The sequence below is a fragment of the Ornithodoros turicata genome, chromosome 10 (assembly GCF_037126465.1).
Source record: "Ornithodoros turicata isolate Travis chromosome 10, ASM3712646v1, whole genome shotgun sequence".
NCBI lineage: Eukaryota > Metazoa > Arthropoda > Arachnida > Ixodida > Argasidae > Ornithodoros > Ornithodoros turicata.
In genome coordinates, this window is record NC_088210.1 from 12,418,116 (window position 1) to 12,437,777 (window position 19,662).

Below are 19,662 nucleotides of genomic sequence, written 5' to 3' on the forward strand. Positions count from 1 at the left end.
CGCGAGGAGAAATGCTTGCACTTTAGCGGTCCTTATAACGCTCTTTTCAAGCCGCGTTCGCCAACATTCATACCGACACAGTGGAGGGCTGGCCTAATATTGCCAGTGAGCTCCTTCCTCGCGGGGTGAACATGCAAGCGTGATTTATGAACTGCACGGTTCGTTAACCGATAAGCCAACTGACCGACGGAATGAGCGATCGCTGTCGAGGAGGTTTAATAAAGTTCCGCTCGAGTACCAGCCAACCACGAGCCAACCGATAACGAATGAGCCTCCCACCTAGACGCTATATGCCCCCGTGCGGAAGGATGCAATTGGAGGCGGTATGAAGAAGGGGAAGCAACCTGTACAGGGTGTTCCGTAAAAATAAAGAAGAGAACAAGGATGGAGTGCTCTGCGCGGCTGAATCCGGCCCAACTGACTGTTGTTTGTCGCGATGTATCATACTCGCCAGTACTTTTTCCATCGCTTCTAATAAATGAATTTGTGACGACTAATTACCTAATATTTGAAGTGTTCGTTTAAGGGCAGAGATGTAAACTCGAACGTTGTACACTCTAAAAACTGAACTTCACCGCATAGCACGCTCTGCGCCTACACTCTTAAAAATGAACTTCACCACATAGCACGCTCCTAGCCAACCATAATCTCGAATGATGTCATAAAAAAGGCGTACGCCTCCCGTTTTCAACAAATCAGGGCAGATAACGATATCATTCGAGATTATGGTTGGCTAGGAGCGTGCTATACGGTGAAGTTCATTTTTAAGAGTGTACCATTGCCACGAATGATAGGGTTATCGCTTCTGCTTCGAAGAGAGAGAGAGGCGTACGACTTTTTGTGTCAATTATCATATATCGAAATTGACACAAAAAGGCGTACGCCTCCCTATCTCTTCGAATCAAAAGCGATAACCCTATCATTCGTGGCAATGGTTGGCGCAGAGCGTGCTATGCGGTGAAGTTCAGTTTTTAGAGTTCAGGGCGCCTCGGGAGGTACCCGACGCTATACAGTGCTCCAGGCACATCGCACTGCATTTGTGCGTACGGTATTTTTACCCGTTCGGATGCAAACAGTATGCGTCTCTCTTTTCAGCAGCGGGTCAGGAATATCTGTGGTTTTTCTCTGGTGCCGTTCTCTTTGTCTTTTACAATTGGCTCCGATTGGACTTTCGCGTTCCTTCCCCCACCCCTCGATCAATGAAGTCCCTTATTCACGGGATTCGACGTAACGTGTCCTACACTGTTAAAACAGAACTTCACCACATGGCACGCTCATAGCCAACCATCATTCCGAATGATATCATTCTGTGCATTGATTTGTTGAAAATGGGAGGGGGCGCCTATCTGGGACACATTATCTTGTCCCAGATAGGCGCCCCCCCCCCCCCCCCCTGTTTTGAACAAATCAGGACACAGAATGATATTATTCGGAATGATGTTTGGCTGGGAGCATGCGGTGAAGTTCTGTTTTAACAGTGTATAGTGGAGCAGCAGCAACAACAGATGAATTAATGATGATGAATGGGGAAGTCAGGCCCAAGCTTCCTCCCTTCATAACCCACCCAACAGTTCCCACAACCGCTCCATGGTCACTTCCGTTCCCGTCACTCTCCCTATCTGTCCCTGGCCTCAAGGTTCCAAAGCATCATTGTGCCACTTTTAGTTGTTCAACAGTTGGCAGCGAACATGATGCACCTTAGATATCCTGACCACACTGCCGTCTTCACTGATGGATCTACCGCACGGGAGTGTCCGTCGTGTGGTACTGTCGTCCCATCTGATGCAGTCCCACGTGGGTATCGTACGTCTGTCACGTCGTATTCGTACGTCATCAACATCGACGGAGCTGTATGCCATTCTACTCTTTCTGCAGCAGATATCCGAAGTTCCTCCGCGTGTCTGGGTGGTCTACACCTATTCACGGGCTGCTCGGCAATGTGTGGCAACCATGGGGCTTCGTGGGTCGCTAGTCCCCATGATAGTAGACACGCTCCACCAAGTTGTTGTCGTTCTTAAGTGTTCAGAGAGGTCACCAAAATCGGCATCTGCATGATGAAGGTCATTATATATCCCTGCAGTGGATTCCTGGTCACTGCGGTTTAACAGGCTATGAGAAGGCCGCCAGAGTAGCAACGGCTGCCCATGAGTCCCCGACAGCCATGCCCATTGTGCTGTCGAGAGGTGACAGAAGGGCCCTACTAACTGCGTGGTTTCAATCCTTGGATCTGCAGCAATGGCGTCGGGACATCACGGCTCAATCACTCATGTATTCGGCAGTTTGTCGTTTTCTTTCCCTGTCCGTTTATTACGCCATTTTACCTCCTTCCTGAATCGACTCCGCCTCAATGTGGCTTTCACCCCACAATTCAAGTGCACGATCAGATGCTGTGACACAAGCCTCTGTTCCACCTGCGGTGTCGTGGCGAACACCCAGCACATTCTTGTGGAATGTACTGAGTGTGGGGTGCAGCACATTCTTATGGAATGTACACTCTACTGCCCGCAAAGGCGGATACTCTGTGATGAGCTTGCCGGTATCAGCAAGAGGCCGCTCAATTTTGCTGCACTTATTGGCCCCCATGAAGATCCTGTGCTGCATCGTCGGGGTCATCACCTGTTCATGAACTTCCTGTCGTCCACTGGATTCCTCCAGACGCTTTAATTCCCTCTCGTATTTTCATCCTTCCTTCATAATCTTCATATAATGCTCCATGTGCTATGGGTTACGGCACCGCACCATAGTGGTGAAACACCCCATCTCATCGTCATCATCCGTTGTTGTTGTTGTTGTTCCTGAAAGCGCGCACATGCTCAAGAAGGAGCTACGAAGCTCCAGTTATGAAATCCATTTCAGGTTGTAATTCAGATCCCTCTAACGTCTCCCGTGGGACCAAAAACGCAGTGCAGACATAATACAAAGCAAACCACCTCTGTCAGTGCTGCGGAGCGCTTATAGTCCAGAAGGGAAGAACTCATATCCTCCAGGCATTCGTCGCGCGAGGCAGTGAATTGCTATTTCCCCCCGCTTGCTTTTCTTTCGGGGACGTTCTCGTCCACAGCACCTTAATGCATTCAAGTGTGTCTCCGTATCATCCTCGGCCGTGCAGGTTTCTGGCGGAATAACTCCGCGAAATGCGTCTATTGATCGCGCGCGACGTTGCGTGTATTTTGCGTGGATCTCCAGTCTGCAGTGGGAAATTTAATTCCGACATTTTCGCCCCCTGAATGGCTTTCTGAGCGCGGCGGTGATATGTGTTCGCGGTTATGCACACCGAGTGAAGAGATCTGGAATGATTACCTCTTCCACCGACTCTATACCGGTGTACCATGTGCAAGTGCCTGCGTATGAGTCGTTTTCACTGTTAAGCGAGAAGCGGAGTTTCCATTTCGTGTAACGGAGCGCGACAAGGTTGCTTTTCATGCGCAGCTCTGGACTTCCCATCGGAATGGCAATATGAAAAAGAGTATGCGCCTGTTGTTTAGAAGGAGAGATCTCAGGACGGAACCTGCTAACTGCTTTACTGCGTCGATGGACTTGAAGAGCGACATGCAAAGCGTCTTTTAGCGAGTGCATTTGTCTGGTTACTACACTGTTAAAACAGAACTTCACTACATAGCACGCTCCTAGCCAACCGTCATTCCGAATGATATCATTCTGTGTCCTTATTTGCTGAAAATGGGAGGAGGCGCCTATCTGGGACACATTATGCTTGTCCGGCCAGATTGGCTCCTCCCCCTGTTTTGAACGAATCATGACACAGAATGATATCATTCGGTATGGTGGTTGGGTAGGAGCGTGTCGTGTGGTGAAGTTCTGTTTTAACAGCGCAAATACGCAATATGACTAATTAGCTAAACCTCATTAATTAACTTTTTAATTGGAGGTTTTCGGTACAAATGTGAGATAGCAGAATTATACCCCTGTCACACGGGCAGGAGTATCTGTGACAGGAGTTTAAGGGACAATCATTGGTTAGATCCACCCCATTAAAGCGATAACTGTACAGGGCCCACCAACATCGACGGTGGCGTATGTCCGTACGTAACACCTAACAAGTTAGAAGTGAAGAAGGAAACAGTAATACCCCTGCTAAACGCGGGCAGTCTTCAATGATAGTTGAAACCAATGGTCATTGAACGTGCGTGTGACGCCACCAAACGCGTAGCGTGCCAACTACGCAAAGTGTATCGGATTCAATGCTTCCTGACAGGTTGACATATTACACGCTTGGGGCACTACGCGCATGTTCAATGGCCATAGGTTTCAATGATCATTCAAGAGGGCATACGAGCGTCGGGAGACGGTCCTATATAGAGCTTTTAAACCGGTTGTGTAGAATGTGTGAAGATGTAGCCATCTTCTTGATTCCGTGGTAGCGCTGCGTAGCAACTCTGGCTATGAGCGGCGAACAGGCGTGAACAGTTGGAGACAGGACAGCAGGAAGTCCTTGACGCAGTCACAGTGGAAAGGGCTGTAAATGCATGATAAAACATGAAGAAAAAATTTGGATTAAAAGAACAGGATAAGGGTAACGTTCACATACGAGATGTGGAGGAACAACAGGGTAAAAAAAAAAGCCATATGCAACAGAGCTGCAAAAAACAGCCATCAATCAATTTATTGAACTCCCAAAGGTCCCATACGTGCGTTACATGGGACGAGTGGGTTACAGGAAGTACATAGAAAAGCTAGAAAAGTACACAGCCATGTTGTGGCCAAGAGCCTGGCGGAAGTCGACGTCTACATTCGGTAAAGTGGGCGACTCACCTACTTGCTTTGCCCCGCATGTTGCCCCGCATGTTGCCCCGCATGTTGCCCCGCATGTGATTTGTTGGAGTTCTCACTGAATCCGAATCCAGATCCATCCACCGGTCGAATTCGCCATGAGGGATTAAATCTCCAGTTGGGATAGCAGTATGGTACTTTGCAATCGTTGGTCTTCAGGGTCTAATGTGGTGAAGACATGTTACCAGATTACGGGAGACAGCCACTTCAGGGAATGTAAATTCGCAGTCACTCTTCGTGGAATTCGAAAAAAAAAAAAAGTGCCGGAATGAGAATGCGGTGCTTCAGATTGTAGCAACTAGACGTGAGAGTGGATAAATAAACTCGTCCGCATCGTGGACTTATGCCCGCAGTGTCCCGTAAACCGGAGTGTTACTGAATTTCTACTAGAAAACAGCAACTGCGAAGCGAATCAGAAAAGACAACGTTGGCAATCTGACTGACGGTTGCCATAGAGACTGCCACGCGGTGCAGTTCTGTTCAGTGAGTCTACGTGGGAAAATAACCGACATAGAAACAGCTAGTACAAACTAACCGCCATCTTGTGAGATAATAAGCGTGTGTGTTGCCGGATAAGATTGAGTTGAAAGGAACGAGATAATTTTTATGAAATTTATCGCGTGCTGTTTCGCTTAACGTTCGCGCGTTGTTCGGCTTAAAGGGGCTATGAGCTCTAAGAAGCTAGCCCGCGGACTGTGTCAGCTTCAAACCGCGATTTTAACTTGTTTGCTGTGACACTTGTTGTATAGATGAATCTGATAGGTCCGTATCTCCGATAGGTCCACATATAGCGTGCTTCTAGCCAATCATCATCCCCAATGACAACGTTCAAGCTTCTGATTTGTTGGTAACGATAAGCGAAACCTATTAGCCATTACGTACTGCATTATGGCTACTAAATAGGCTCCGCCTTCAGTTTTTAACAAATCAGGGACGAGAACGTTGTCATTCGGGATGATAGTTGTCACGGAGCATGCTATCTGGTGAAGTTCATTTTTTGTGTATGTAGAGCGGAACGTTATGTGCACGATCGCGTTGGCGTCCATTGGGTGCCACAATTCTTCAGATGACATGGCAATAGATATAGGTATCTGCACTCTTAAAAATGAACTTCACCGCATAGCACGCTCCTAGCCAACCATAATCTCGAATGATATCGTTATCTGTCCTGATTTGTTGAAATCGGGAGGCGTACGCCTTTTTTGTGACACTTATGCTGTTCATAATTGTCACAAAAAAGGCGTACACCTACCGTTTTCAACAAATCAGGGCAGATAACGATATCATTCGAGATTATGGTTGGCTAGGAGCGTGCTATGCGGTGAAGTTCATTTTTAAGAGTGTGGATGGCGCTACGCCTACTCGCCCGTATCCCACCCGTATTAAAGTGCCACTACGGACTAAATCTCGTGTCTTCAGAATCCTACCAAAGTTATCTTACTGAAATCTTCTTGTCTCACCTTACATTCCTGCAAAATATTTCGGCTCTACGTGACGCGAAAGGTAGAGAAAATTAATTTTTATTTTTGAGATCTGTGACGTCATATTATACTCCGACGGAGCGCCGGGCTGTCATCTGGCAACGTTGTAGCCCTTCGCGTCTTTTCGACGGGCTCACTTTTTGCACACCCTTAGCGGAGCCCCACGTCACATACCATCCGACCGCTCCGACCTTGAGGAAAACACAAAGGAGGGAGAAGAAATGTCTTCTGTTTTCCCCTCTGTCGATCAGCCTCGCGTGACTTCTCCACCACGTGACCCTCCCTGGATGCCGGCGTCCAGGCTAGGTTGCCCTCTCCAACCTGCTAGGAGACGGGTTGCCCGTCCAGAAGATGACATCATGGCAATTTGTGGGCTTATGATGGCGTCACTCACTCGTCGCGTCATCGAAGCTTGTGGAGGCTCAGCAGATCTTCAAAAATTGACAGAAATGCACAGCGTTCGTAAACAGGATTGAAATTTCGCGTATAGGATCCTTGAGGCACCTTCTATTCATGGACTAAATAAAATAAACGCTGTTTTCCGAGTCCGGAATGGCACTTTAAGGCTGCGCACGTTATGAAGGAGAAGTATCGAACAATAAATTGTAAACATCATTACGAAGCGTAGAAGAACAATATCACTCCTATCGAACCCGTAACTAAATACCTGAAGATAGGAGTTCTTACCTACACTCTTAAAAATGAACTTCACCTCATAGCACGCTCCTAGCCAACCATTATCTCGAATGATATCGTTATCTGCCCTGATTTGTTGAAAACGGGGGGCGTACGCCATTTGTGACACTTATGCTGTTCATAATTGTCACAGAAAAGGCGTACGCCCCGTGTTTTCAGCAAATCAGGGCAGATAACGATATCATTCGAGATAATGGTTGGCTAGGAGCGTGCTATGAGGTGAAGTTCATTTTTAAGAGTGTACTTTAACTCTCAGCGACACTGAGTTCCTACCCGTAAATAGCGAAAACTGCACGGGTATATACCCGCAACCGCGCTCGCCTGTTACAAATAATTAGCAACCTCGCAAAAAAAAAGAAGTGTCGGCCTCGACTTCATCCTTCTTAGTTGTTACGAGACAGCGTCGCAAAGCCATCACTCTCTCTTTCTGCCACATATTTAACTTGGCCCCATCGATCGCCGTCGTAGACGCTGTAGATCTGAGTAAGGAAAGAATGTCTCATCTAGGCTTTTGTGCTCGTCTCCCGGAGATTCTTTCTCTCACCGTGAAGATGTCTTGAGCCGATTACCCCTCGAGGAAAGTGGACCAGAAGTGAATGTATAATCTCGGAATTTCTCCGTCGCGTCGCATCTTTCGCATTCTCTTTCGCCGAGACCAGCAGCGGGGACGCGCGTGCGATGGTTTCTTCCTCCCATTCTCGTTCACTTAAAGGAGTACAGAGGCAGGTCCCCCAAACTCACCTCGGAAAAGCGTGCAACGAAGAAGGCCGCCACTAGATACCCCGCTGTTGCCGTTCCGGATCACTTCAGCCCGCTAAGTTTAGCGGCAAAATGTTTTTGTTGTTTCTACGAATGAATCTAGTCTTTATATGTCAAAATAAGACGCGTATAACAACTTTCTCTGTCGTGTTTCACTTTTTGGTCCCGTTTTTAAACGTGTTGAGCGATCGGAAGGATCTAGTGCACGGCTGCGTGCATCACATAGCGTACCTGTCGTACCAGGCGCCGCAGGCGCTGCAGTCGTCCATTTCTCCTTCGGTGACTTGGCCTGGCTTGGATTGTGCTTCAACTGGATCTTTAGCGCGCTACAATCCACGCAAGCCAACGTCTGGTAACAATGGGGTATCTAAGGGCGGCCTCCGGCATTGCACGCATCGGGATAGGAACAAATACATGGGAAAATGGCGACCTTGGGGGACCTGTACAGAGGGCCTTCTAAAAAAATTTCAGATTAAGACGTCTGATGAAAGTGTGTGTGTGTGTCATTTTACCGAATGGCGCTAAAGGTTTTGATGTGTGCAATTTGTTTCCCAGAAAAAGAAGAAAAAAAAGCTCACATAAACATGGCTCCGCGCCTTCACCCTTAAAGGGAGACTCCGCATCAAAAACGTGTTGAGGTAACAGTGCGACATCAATCCGTACCGTATGATATTTCGGTGAATACAATTTCTCATCCCCATGTGGAACAGATGTTTAGAAAAGGAATATCTCCTTTGAATGATTAGGCGCTCTTCCACGGAAAAGCAGTCCAGCAACACTGGGCTTCACCTCACCGGTATTCCTCGTGTACGGCTTTCTGTATGCTTTGCTTTTACCGCTGGCGAATATTTTAGAACGAAATGGAGGAAGCAGATGACTCGTCATCCATGTGGCACGAAGAAGTTACAAAGCGCATGCCCGAAAAAGAGCCGGTGGCCCGCACGAGACTACCGGTGACGTCACGCATGGTACAGAAGGTAGGAGCGGAAAGCTTCAGAAGTTTCGGTTTCGTTTTGAGCTTCGCAGCTCTTTTAGCAACTACCGAGTCACTGACTGCCAAACCAACTTTATTTATCACTCCAGAAGAATGTAATGAGCTTATTTACACAGTCATTATAGTAGTTTCGGATTGCCCCGGAGTCTCCCTTTAACACGCCACTCCGGGTATTAGGAGGAGGAGAAGGCATGATGCCACGTCACCGATGACGTCATAAGGAGAACTCGTTCTGGTTCGCCGGTCAGTGGGGGTCAGCGCCTCATTCCTTTGCCGCCGTAAACCAGTTTTGCCAGTTCTCCGGGAGAATAAACCTCTACCCGAGAAACGTCATCATGACCGTTGGTAGACACACCGAAACCAAAACAGATCGGAGCTGAGTTCCACGAATGGGCAATTGTTCGCTGCCTCCTATTGTAAGAAAAGTAGGACCGGACGTCGCGTCCTTTTCAGAGACCATCGGAATCCCCTCAAGACCGTGGCTTTCGGGCGAGACCTTGTTCGCTACTATCTTTGAACGTAGTTCGACTCTACCAAATTCGTGGCGCTGTCGAACACTATGACGTCATTTGTTTACAAACAGGGAGAGGTCTATTGGGGATAGAAGGAGCGGCCGAATCATTACGAGCCAGGAGAAAGGTTTTTTCAGAGCCCCGAGCAGCCGAGTAGCAGACGACAGAGGAGCAGCAGACAACATATATCTTGACCAATCAGGGAGCGTTCTCCTTATAGCGTCAGCGCGAGGTTCCAAGTACAGGGTGTGTGCAGAAAAACATGACCCGCATTTTTACATGTAACTCGTTGTCTACTTAGCCGAGGAACTTCCGGTGGCGCACGACGGCGTATTTATGCGTGCGAAAGCTACAAAAAAATCCTGGAAGCCATACTCAGTGTAAAAAAAATAAACAGAGCGCGAAAACATGGGCTTCCATGCATTAGAATAGGGCGGTCATGACAGTGCATGGTAGTGCATTTTGGTCTCATGAGAGTTATGTGCAGGCACCGCTAGGGGTACTGCCGATGAGCATCCATGTGGGACATCGTTTCGATTTATGCACCGATAGCTCCCCTAGCGGTACTGGAACACAACTCTCCTACGTGCACCATGTTGCCCTTTCACATACACCCTGTTGTCCACCATGTTGCCCTATTCTGATGCACGGAAGCCGACGTTTTCGTTGTTCCGTTTATTTTTTAAGCCGGGTATGGCTTCCACAATTTTTCTACAGATTTCGCACGCATAAATGCGCCATCGTGCGCCACCAGAAGTTCGTTAGTTAGGTAGGCAACAAGCTATGTGCCTAAATGCGGGTCACGTTTTTCTGCACACACCCTGTAGATCACAGGCTGGTACTACCCTTCACCGCGGTTGCGTACTGTCGCTTTTTGCGGCGTACTTTAAATTCAATTTCTGCGATAATTATGACTCTGTGGTGGGAATTACTTCGCATAGTGCATCTTACTGGCCTACTTAACAGTTTTATATAGGAAGAAAACAGGGTGTTAAAAATGACTTCTGTGCTACTTTAATACGATGTGATGTAGGCGCTGTTGCTGTAAATGTGGGTGGTTATTGTTGAATATATTTATTTCACTTGTTGACCAAATGTGCATAACATGAGCGCGCGAGGTACGTACTACTCTATCTGTGCGAATATTGTAGGTACTGTCTTGTAGACTTATTGGCTGTATTGCGCTGTATTGTATTGTGCTGCAGTGATGGTGATATGATCAACAAAACAATGGGGATGTGAGTTTCGACGAAGTCGAACTGGCTACCCCAGTACACTCACGCAAGGAAAGTGCAAACAGATGATGACGCGATGAGAGAACAAAAAGATGATGAACAGAGATGATGGACTTCAACATGTACACTCTTAGAAATGAACTTCACCGCATAGCACGCTCCTAGCCAACCATCATCTCGAATGATATCGTTATCTGCCCTGATTTGCTGAAAACGGGAGGCGTACGCCATTTTTGTGACAATTATGAACAGCATAAGTGTCACAAAAAAGGCGTACGCCTACCGTTTTGAACAAATCAGGGCACACAGCGATATCATTCGAGTAGTTGGTTGGCTAGGAGCGTGCTATGCGGTGAAGTTCATTTTTAAGAGTGTAGTTCAAAACTTTCGGCCAAGTGAGTGTAAAATGTCGCAATCGCTGCGGGACATCTTGTCGCATGTCCATAAGCCCGGTTGTGTGTAGAAAATGTAGAAAATCTTGCATTGTATTGTGCTGTATTGTAGGTATAACGCCAGTCATAGAATGCCCATAAGCCCGGTTGTATGCAGAAAATCTGCATTGTATTGTAGCTGTATTATACACTCTTAGAAATGAACTTCACCGCATAGCACGCTCCTAACCAACCACCAGCGCGAATGATATCGTTATCTACCCAGATTTGTTGAAAGCGGTAGGCGTACGCCTTTTCTGTGACACTTATGCGATTCATAATTGTCACAAAAAAGGCGTACACCTCCCGTTTTTAACAAATCAGGGAAGATAACGATATCATTCGCGCTGATGGTTGGTTAGGAGCGTGCTATGCGGTGAAGTTCATTACTAAGAGTGTACGGATAAGGTAAGTGCTGTAAACGTAGGTGGTTGTAAGAATACCACTTCCACTTTTAAAAACAAACTTCACCGCATAGCACGCTTTTAGCCAACCATTATATCGAATGATATCGCTATGTGCCCTGATTTGTTCAAAGCGGTAGGCGTACGCCTTTTCTGTGACGCTTATGCGGTTCATAATTGTCACAGAAAAGGCGTACGCCTCCTGTTTTCAACAAATCAGGGAAGATAACGATATCATTCGACGTGATGGTTGGCTAGGAGCGTGCTACGCGGTGAAGTTCATTTTTAAGAGTGTACGGCTTTAATAGATTAGCTCTCCATCAGATTAAAACTACAATGCTAAAAAAGCAATAAAGACGTCAAGTCACACTTGATCGTTGCTCACTGCTCAGTGGAACGTTACTCACCGGAACCAACATCACACGTGACCCTATTTAGACCACGACCTACTAGATTATAACGACCATGTCATGCGTACCCCTTCCCAGCGCCGCATTTTTGGAAGCTAGCGGTGGCGCTTCCCATCGTCCCAGTTATTCCTTCCTCAACTTCTACAATACTTCATCTTAGCTTAGCATTTCTGTACAGGCGGTGGACGTTCCACAGATGTTTCATTCTGAGGTTGATTATCATCATCATTCTACGCGTTCATAGGAGCTATCGCTGTCGTCTGCTACGGTAGTCGTACATACGCTTCTGCGCGTTCAGAATTCAAATTTCCATCGTCCAATCGGTGCGTGCCGATGAGTAGCGCCCCTGGCGGATAGTTCGGACTGGCTCCTCATAGGGGTTGCTGATTGTGACACGGTCGTTATAATCTAGTAGGTCGCGCTTTAGACTGATTGGCCAAGAACAAATCGAAAACGCTCGCAATGCCAGCATACTGTTCCAAAGACTCCGACTATCTCGAAAGCGGAAAACACAGAGATTACGAAATCGCTAACAGCGCGAACTGAACCACACGCACCTGATATAATTTCGGCGCTACAGTTCTGTCTGTTTAACGGCACCTTCGAACCACAGCAGTCATCGTCCCGACAGTGCTACTAAATAAATAAATATGTTCCGAACCTTTCAGGCAGCACACGGTGTGGTGGTTAGTGAGGGAGGAGTGGCAAGGGAGACTGACACGAAAACAGAGCAGCGAGAGAAATTGGCCTTCCCGAAGAGACATTCTTTTTTGGCTCTTGACTGATGAAGCGCGACAGGAGGTGTGGCTGCAGCCATCCACTTGGACACTTCGGGTAAGAAATGACATCCGCTTACACATGTCTCCACTTCCGAATCTCGTCTTTTTCGATGCTTCCAAGAAAAGAGAGTCGCGCAGAAGGTGACCTCTACTCTGACTATCGTGCTGCCATTTGTAAATGTATCCTGCTGCGAATGGTGACTCGCGCGCTCGGCTGGTTGCGGCGTTCGAGTACCGAGCGCTTTGCCTGCCGTGTTGGTCGGGAAGGTCCGTGCGTCCAGGGCCAACTTCACGGCGAAATGAGCCGCCATTTCTTCATTTCACTGCATTAATTGCGCCAAGTAATATCAAAAAAAAAAATGACACTCGATCCATAGGGTTCGATCTCGGGTCACCTACAATGGGCGCAACAAAAATTTTGAACCACTAGACCTTCCCTTTTTGTAAACAAATGACGTCATAGTGCTCGATCAGCGCCACCAATTTGGTAGAGTTGAAGTACGCTCAAAGCTATTGGTGAAACCAAACCGCGAGCACTTTGGGCTTCCAGCACTATCACGCGGCAGCCGCAGTATGGATTTTGTGCACGCGAAATTCGTTTAACTTGAAAGATACATGATTTGGTTGTAAATATCATCCTTGAATATGCGTTACACGAGATGACGTGCATTTCTTTTACTGCTTTGCCGTTAGTTCCACTGCCCTCATAACGTCTCGCGCCCCTATACGGCGACGCCAGCGCACTCTGCGGCGAGTTCGGGCATCGCACGCTAATTTTGAAAAATATCGTGCGCCTCAAAAACCCAAAACACGGATTGGGCTGTGAGCATGCGCAGTGAGTAGCCCCCAATTTCAATGGTGCCTGAAAGCTCTTACGTACCCTATTCTAATACAACCATCTTCAATAGTCATTGAAACTAATGGCCATTGAACATGCGCTTAGCGCCACCAAGCGTGCAACGTGTGAAGCTCTTAAAGTGCATTTGGTCCAATTATAGTCCGATGCTCCCTGACAGGTTTACACGTTACACGCTAGGTGTCGTTACGCACATGTTCCATGACCGTTGCTTCCAATAATCATTGAAGAGTGCCCGTGTGACAGGAGTATAAAGCTGACATATATCGCATTCGTTTGAAATCGGTCCGCTGGAAATACGCGTAACGAACGCTGGAACTCATGACAAAACATGAGCTCAAACTCGCATTGGCTTTATTATATTATATTTAATACAGATAAACACCCCTGTCATACAAATTGAATAGCACTCCCAGCGAATCACATTTGCACCGAATGTCGTTCGTTTGTATTGAATCTAGCGCCACAAAGAAAACGAATGTCATTCGCAAATGACGTCACTGTGGCTGACACCAGGGCCGAACATACGAAGCTATATGCAGGTACATTCGTTACATTTTTATATATTTTTATTTATTTTTCGCGAAAATAGCGAAACATCCCATTATTTCACAAAACTGTTGCGTTTTTGACGACGTTCAGTTGGCCAAGTATGACAAGGCAAGAGTCCAAGACAAGTCAAGTCAAGTGTATCTATTGCGAGTTCGTTAGAGACGACTGGGAACGACACTTATATTGGAGTAGAGCTGTTCATCCGTGTTTAATTCCTCCAAACGGTTTACCGTTACTGTTCTTATTACCTTTCTACTGGCGAGTGCAGGCGGTCGGTGCGAGAAGGAAAATCGAATGAGTTCCCGGAACTCATTCGCTGGGCGATTCTCAAGCAAAGGTCAAGCAAAACTTAGGTTAGGTTAAGCCTAACTTGGGATGGACTAACCCGACTTAGGTTAGGTTAGGTTGGGTTAGGTTAGGCAAACTTGGGTTAGGTTAAGCCTAACTTTGGTTAGGCTAAGCAAACTTTCAGAGAGATCTACCCGCGTTCCTTGTAGCCATGTTACCAAGTGTGGTCCAGATGTGCTTCTTACTTGTCTTGGGTTATGATACGCAGCGTACTCAGCGTCGCCCAAAACGCAACGATTTTATAGAATACTCTAATGTTTCGCTAGTTTCGAGAAAACGAAATCACTCTATAACGAACGAACCTGCATATAGACTTATATATGATCGACCCTGGTGTCTCGTCAACGGCAGCATGGGCGCCGCCAGGATTTTTTACAAACGGGTGGGACGGGCAGAATATTTGGTATTCTGGCAGGATGTTTGACAATCTGGAAATCGGGGGGGGGGGGGGGGGCAACGACCCCCCCCCCCCCCCGTGAGGGCGCCCGTGATCGACAGTGACGTCATTAGCGAATGACATTCTTTTTCTTCTTGTAGTTCGATGGAATAAAAACCTACGACATTCGGTGGGAATGTCATTCGCAGAGAATGCCATTACATTTGCCCGGTGACAGGGGAATAAGTTAAACTATGTATGCTACATGACTTCTATAAAGATGCCTCCAGTTTTCAATCGAATAGAATATTTTTGTAACGCGATGCAGTCGAGCATTGCGCATTGTCCCGTCCTCCACTCTTCAATAGAAAACACGTATATAGTTGCTTCACTTGAGGCCTAACGCAACATTGCTCAACGAAGTGCCTTCTCCGATAATAGCTGCTCTCTTTTTTTTCTTTTTTTTTGTGGGCACGTGTATAATTTCTGGCTGCTAGCACTCCGGCATTGGGCACATGCCCTGTAATGGGCCCGGAACGGATGTTGACGTCGGAACTGCGGAAGCTTTTATGAGGGCCTGCCGTTCCGTCAGCTTCTACCGCTGCATCTCATATACTAAGCCGGATGCGTTGGCCTGCGTTTCCGTGCTAACATCCCTTCAACGTCGTTAGCGTAATTAGCTTCGCCTGATCAGTGTTGACGGGCGTTTCGCGCGCAATATGCGGAAAAGGAAAACAAGAAATAAAACGTTCCCCCTTAAGCACCGAGCAGGTGAAAACACCCCCTGCTTTGCCTCCATTGGCGAAGCAGTCACGAACGAATTATCTTTGACGCGGGAACTCTCGTAATAAGCTTGGGATACACGTGTTTCTTCCTAAGATTCGCTTAAGTATGCGTCGTACCATCCCCGTTCCGAGAATTAAAAAAAAATTGTAGGACGATTAATGTAAATAATGCGGCAGCATTTAGCCGACCCATCCATTATGCACCACTATCCACCCCTATCTACCTCGATCCACCTCTAACTATCACTAACTGCTACACAGCCACAACCAGGTCCCCCAAACTCACCTCGGAAAAGCGTGCAACGAAGAAGGCCGCCACTAGATACCCCATTGTTGCCGTTCCGGATCACTTCAGCGCGCTAAGTTTAGCGGCAATATGTTTTTGTTGTTTCTGCAAATGAATCTAGTCTTTATATGTCCAAATAAAACGCGTATAACAACTTTCTGTGTCGTGTTTCACTTTTCGGTCCCGTTTTTAAACGTGTTGAGCGATCGGAAGGATCTAGTGCACGGCTGCGTGCATCACACAGCGTACCTGTCGTACCAGGCGCCGCAGGCGCAGTCGTCCATTTCTCCTTCGGTGACTTGGCCTGGCTTGGATTGTGCTTCAACTGGATCTTTAGTGCGCTACAATCCAACGCAAGCCAACGTCTGGTAACAATGGGGTATCTAAGGGCGGCCTCCGGCATTGCACGCATCGGGATAGGGACAAATACATGGGAAAATGGCGACCTTGGGGGACCTGGCCACAGCAGCGGCGCAGGCCTTCTTCACACCGACGCCGTGTTCTGAAACGCCGCTTTCGCTCTTTCTCCGTCTGGTTCGCCCGCTTTCGGCGAAGAACAGAGTCGTTGATTTATTTATTTATTTATTTATTCGTTTGTTTATTTATTTACGTCATATTAAAGACGGAGTCTGGCCATTAACGGGCGATGCCTATACCTGTAGCTCCACCCACTTTTTCAACTTTCCGTACAAATGACATCTTAAAATATCGGGCACTATCAATCAGCCTGTATCCTCGCCATTTGCTCCCCTATCCAACATGGGCAGCGCCATTTTGCGTGGAAAGTGGATTGGATGGGATTGAAACGGATAGGTCTCGCGATCTGCAAAACTAGTGGATTTTTGGTGCAAAGTTGATGAACGCCACCTAGGCCGAGCAAGGCACGTCGGGAATTGTGGAGCTTGATTTGGACGGGCTTCAGCTTCAAGATCCAGGCAGGGATCCAGGAACCATTGTATAGGAAAGTACCCAGCAATCTGCGCGTCACTTATCCAGTTTCGGGTCAGAGTCAGTGTGAGACCAATATTTCCTCAAGCGGGGGTTTACAACGGTGAGGGTATAGACAGTGAACCAGACTTGTACGTATTTGGAGTATTGTATTTAAAATACTGTATTTTAAATACAATTTGCGGTATTTTGGTACTCTACCCAATACTTTTTGTTTTGTGTATTTGTACTCTATTTAAAATACATTTTATGGTATTTTCTACTCAATACTCTAATTAGATATTTTGGATGTCCCTTTCAAACTTTCTGTGTCTCGTCTTTCCATTATCTTGCTTGTTGAGTGGAAATTTACTGAGTCCCTCGAACTTGACCCGGACATTGGCCATTCTTGGAAGTCCCCATTTAGAGATCTTGTCCCGTGTGTACTAATCCTTGGCCAGTGAGGGTTCTATTATGTGTGCCCTGACGCGGTGACACTGAATTCTGACCTCGCCGAGCAGGGACTTGCTAGAAGTTTGCTTTGTTCTGGGACACATATACTTAGTGAAATTATGTGGTATCTCTTTGTCATCTTTTGGGGACTTGTGTTTAGATGACTCCTATCACACAGCGGCGGTTAGCGTGTATAGTGCGCGGGGTTTAGGTGATTCATGTCGCATAGCGGCGACTTGCCCCATTGACCAGTGACCGGTGACTTTTTGCGTTCAAGGATAAATAGTATCTTAAATGTATTTCAAATACTTTTCGAAGTATTTTGTACTCTATCTTAATTACTTTAATTTTCAGGTATTTATACTCTATCTTAATTACATTCTAACGTTAGTATTTATTATCTTATCTTAAATACATTTTTGAGTATCTTGTACATGTCTGCAGTGAACTACTCCGTACTCTGCTTCAAGCAGTTGCCCATTTCCCACTGTACCCATGTGGACCACCTCCCGTGGCATAGCGGTCAAGGTGGTGATCGCTTTTCCACGTAGAGACTGGGAGGTGGCGCAGGTTCGAATCCACTAACAATGTAACACACTAAAAACACACGGGTAACACACTAAAAACGTACCCATGAGGAGGTGATGGCTAGTGCATTCATTTGAAGCTATAGAGGAAGGTCCTTCAAACAGAAAGACCTCCAGCAGATCTCGAGAACCTCAGTGTGGACGGGCGTGATGAAACGTGCGTCATCAATACCGATGTCGTTGGTGTTGTTGCGTACCGTATTTTCACGCGTATTAGCCGCGGCTTATGCGCGATTTTTTTTTTCTCACGGGCGCCCTGCGGCTTATCCACCGGTGCGGCTTATCTGATGACTATTTTTTCCTGGTATTTTCCCCGTACGCCGATTTTAACGAAAGGGCCGACAGTGTCTCTGGAAGAGCACTGCCCTGCCGATGCACGAACAGTGCGTAACAGGGACGGGTCCACATTCGAGTAGATTAATCTTCCTGGTGCATTCCCCCAAGCAGCTTTAAGGAAAGTGGTGACAGTGATTCACGTCTTCTGGAAGATCACTGACCCATCAGTCCAGGAAAAACACCCGACAAGGGCACAATCCGATCTTGGTAGAACTCCAGAACTGATCTCCTCTGTTGGACACTGTGCCGATCCTGGAGTATGGACCACAGGGTTTATGGACTTCTCTATGGTCTCCTTTGTCGCGCAAATCAGTCGTCTCGTATTGCCCCGTGGCTTATCTGCGGTGCGGCTTATACGCGTGAAGTTACGTACAATAACGACAGCCGCGCACCAGGTGACGAAACTGAAGAATCACGCCCGGTGACACTTATGGAGACCTGAAATGCACTCACAACTCCTTTGGTGTTTTTTGAGCAAAAGAATAGAATGTTACTCGAGTTAGTGCCATCACTAAAACAGAACTTGGTGTTTTTAGTAATCTTGCATGCATTACAAAATCAATACAGGCCTCGTGGACAGCTCAAAGTATCCTGTTCCACTTTTCCGCATGCCCCGCTCTCCGGACATTTGGAACGGTCAAGTCCTGATAAACCGGGGTCGACTGTATTTAGTTGTTTGTGTGTGTGTCGTCTGTTTTTGCTGTCTCGTGTTTTTATGAAGACAACCGTAGAGGCAGAACAGGTGCTCTGCTCTGTTATGTATCGCCATATAACGATAAAGACGACGAGAATGTTAGAGGCACGAGGCACGGGCCCAGCATGTAGGACTGTTTTAGTTGCTTGGAACATTAAGGCTCGCTGTTCGAAGGTTGCTTGGTATCTGCGTATCTTCGGTGGCCAATAGACGTAATAAGGCGGTCCCTCATGGGATCGTTCAGGAATCCTTTGAATTCGCAGTAACGTGCCAGATGCTTTAACTCAGTGACAAAATCTTTGACACTCTCTCCTTCTTGCTGGACGTATATAGACGCGTTCTTAATACAGAATAGTTTCTACCGCTACTCTCTATCCGTAACAGGACGTTAAGTCATGTCGCTTCGCCATTCATCATTATTCCATGGGAAGGGAGTTGCCTCAGGACAGAAGCCGCCGATATTTCGAACAGAGACTGTTCTTCTTCTGGGCACCGTCCTCATCATTGGCGTGGTATTTAAGGGGTTAGGTGTGACGTGTTTAAAGGTTCCCCTTAACCCTTTAAATACCATGCCAATGATGAGGACGGTGCCCAGAAGAAGAACAGTCTCTGTTCGAAATATCGGCGTCTTCTGTCCTGAGGCAACTCCCTTCCTACATCTCTACCGGTTCGCTGGATTTCTACCCATCATTATTCCATGTGGGACATGTGTTACTACATTACTAGCCGCACTTCCGGTGGTTACAAACTCGCAAACTTCAGCGGAAGTATTGATGTAACCATAAACGTGCTCTCGCCTGCTACATGCATTCCTTCCTATCCTCCACCCCATACTTCCGCCTTTCGGAGCCGGAAAGCGTATAGGGATACCGTTCCATGATTACCACCCACTCATTGATCGGAAGAAGAATTTGGAACCATTTCCGTTTGGCCTATGTTCCTCTTTTTTACTTCTTCTTCTTCTTCTTCTCGT

At 47.0% G+C, this 19,662-nt stretch overlaps 1 long non-coding RNA gene across 2 annotated transcripts in view; it reads left to right on the forward strand.

The window, feature by feature from the left end:
• LOC135370105 (uncharacterized) overlaps nt 1-19,662 on the forward strand; it is a 164,056-nt gene that overhangs the window by 68,548 nt on the left and 75,846 nt on the right. For both annotated transcript variants that reach the window (XR_010415216.1, XR_010415215.1), the window contains exon 2: nt 12,379-12,544. This is a non-coding gene — a long non-coding RNA (uncharacterized LOC135370105). The remainder of the gene's footprint in view (nt 1-12,378; nt 12,545-19,662) is intronic.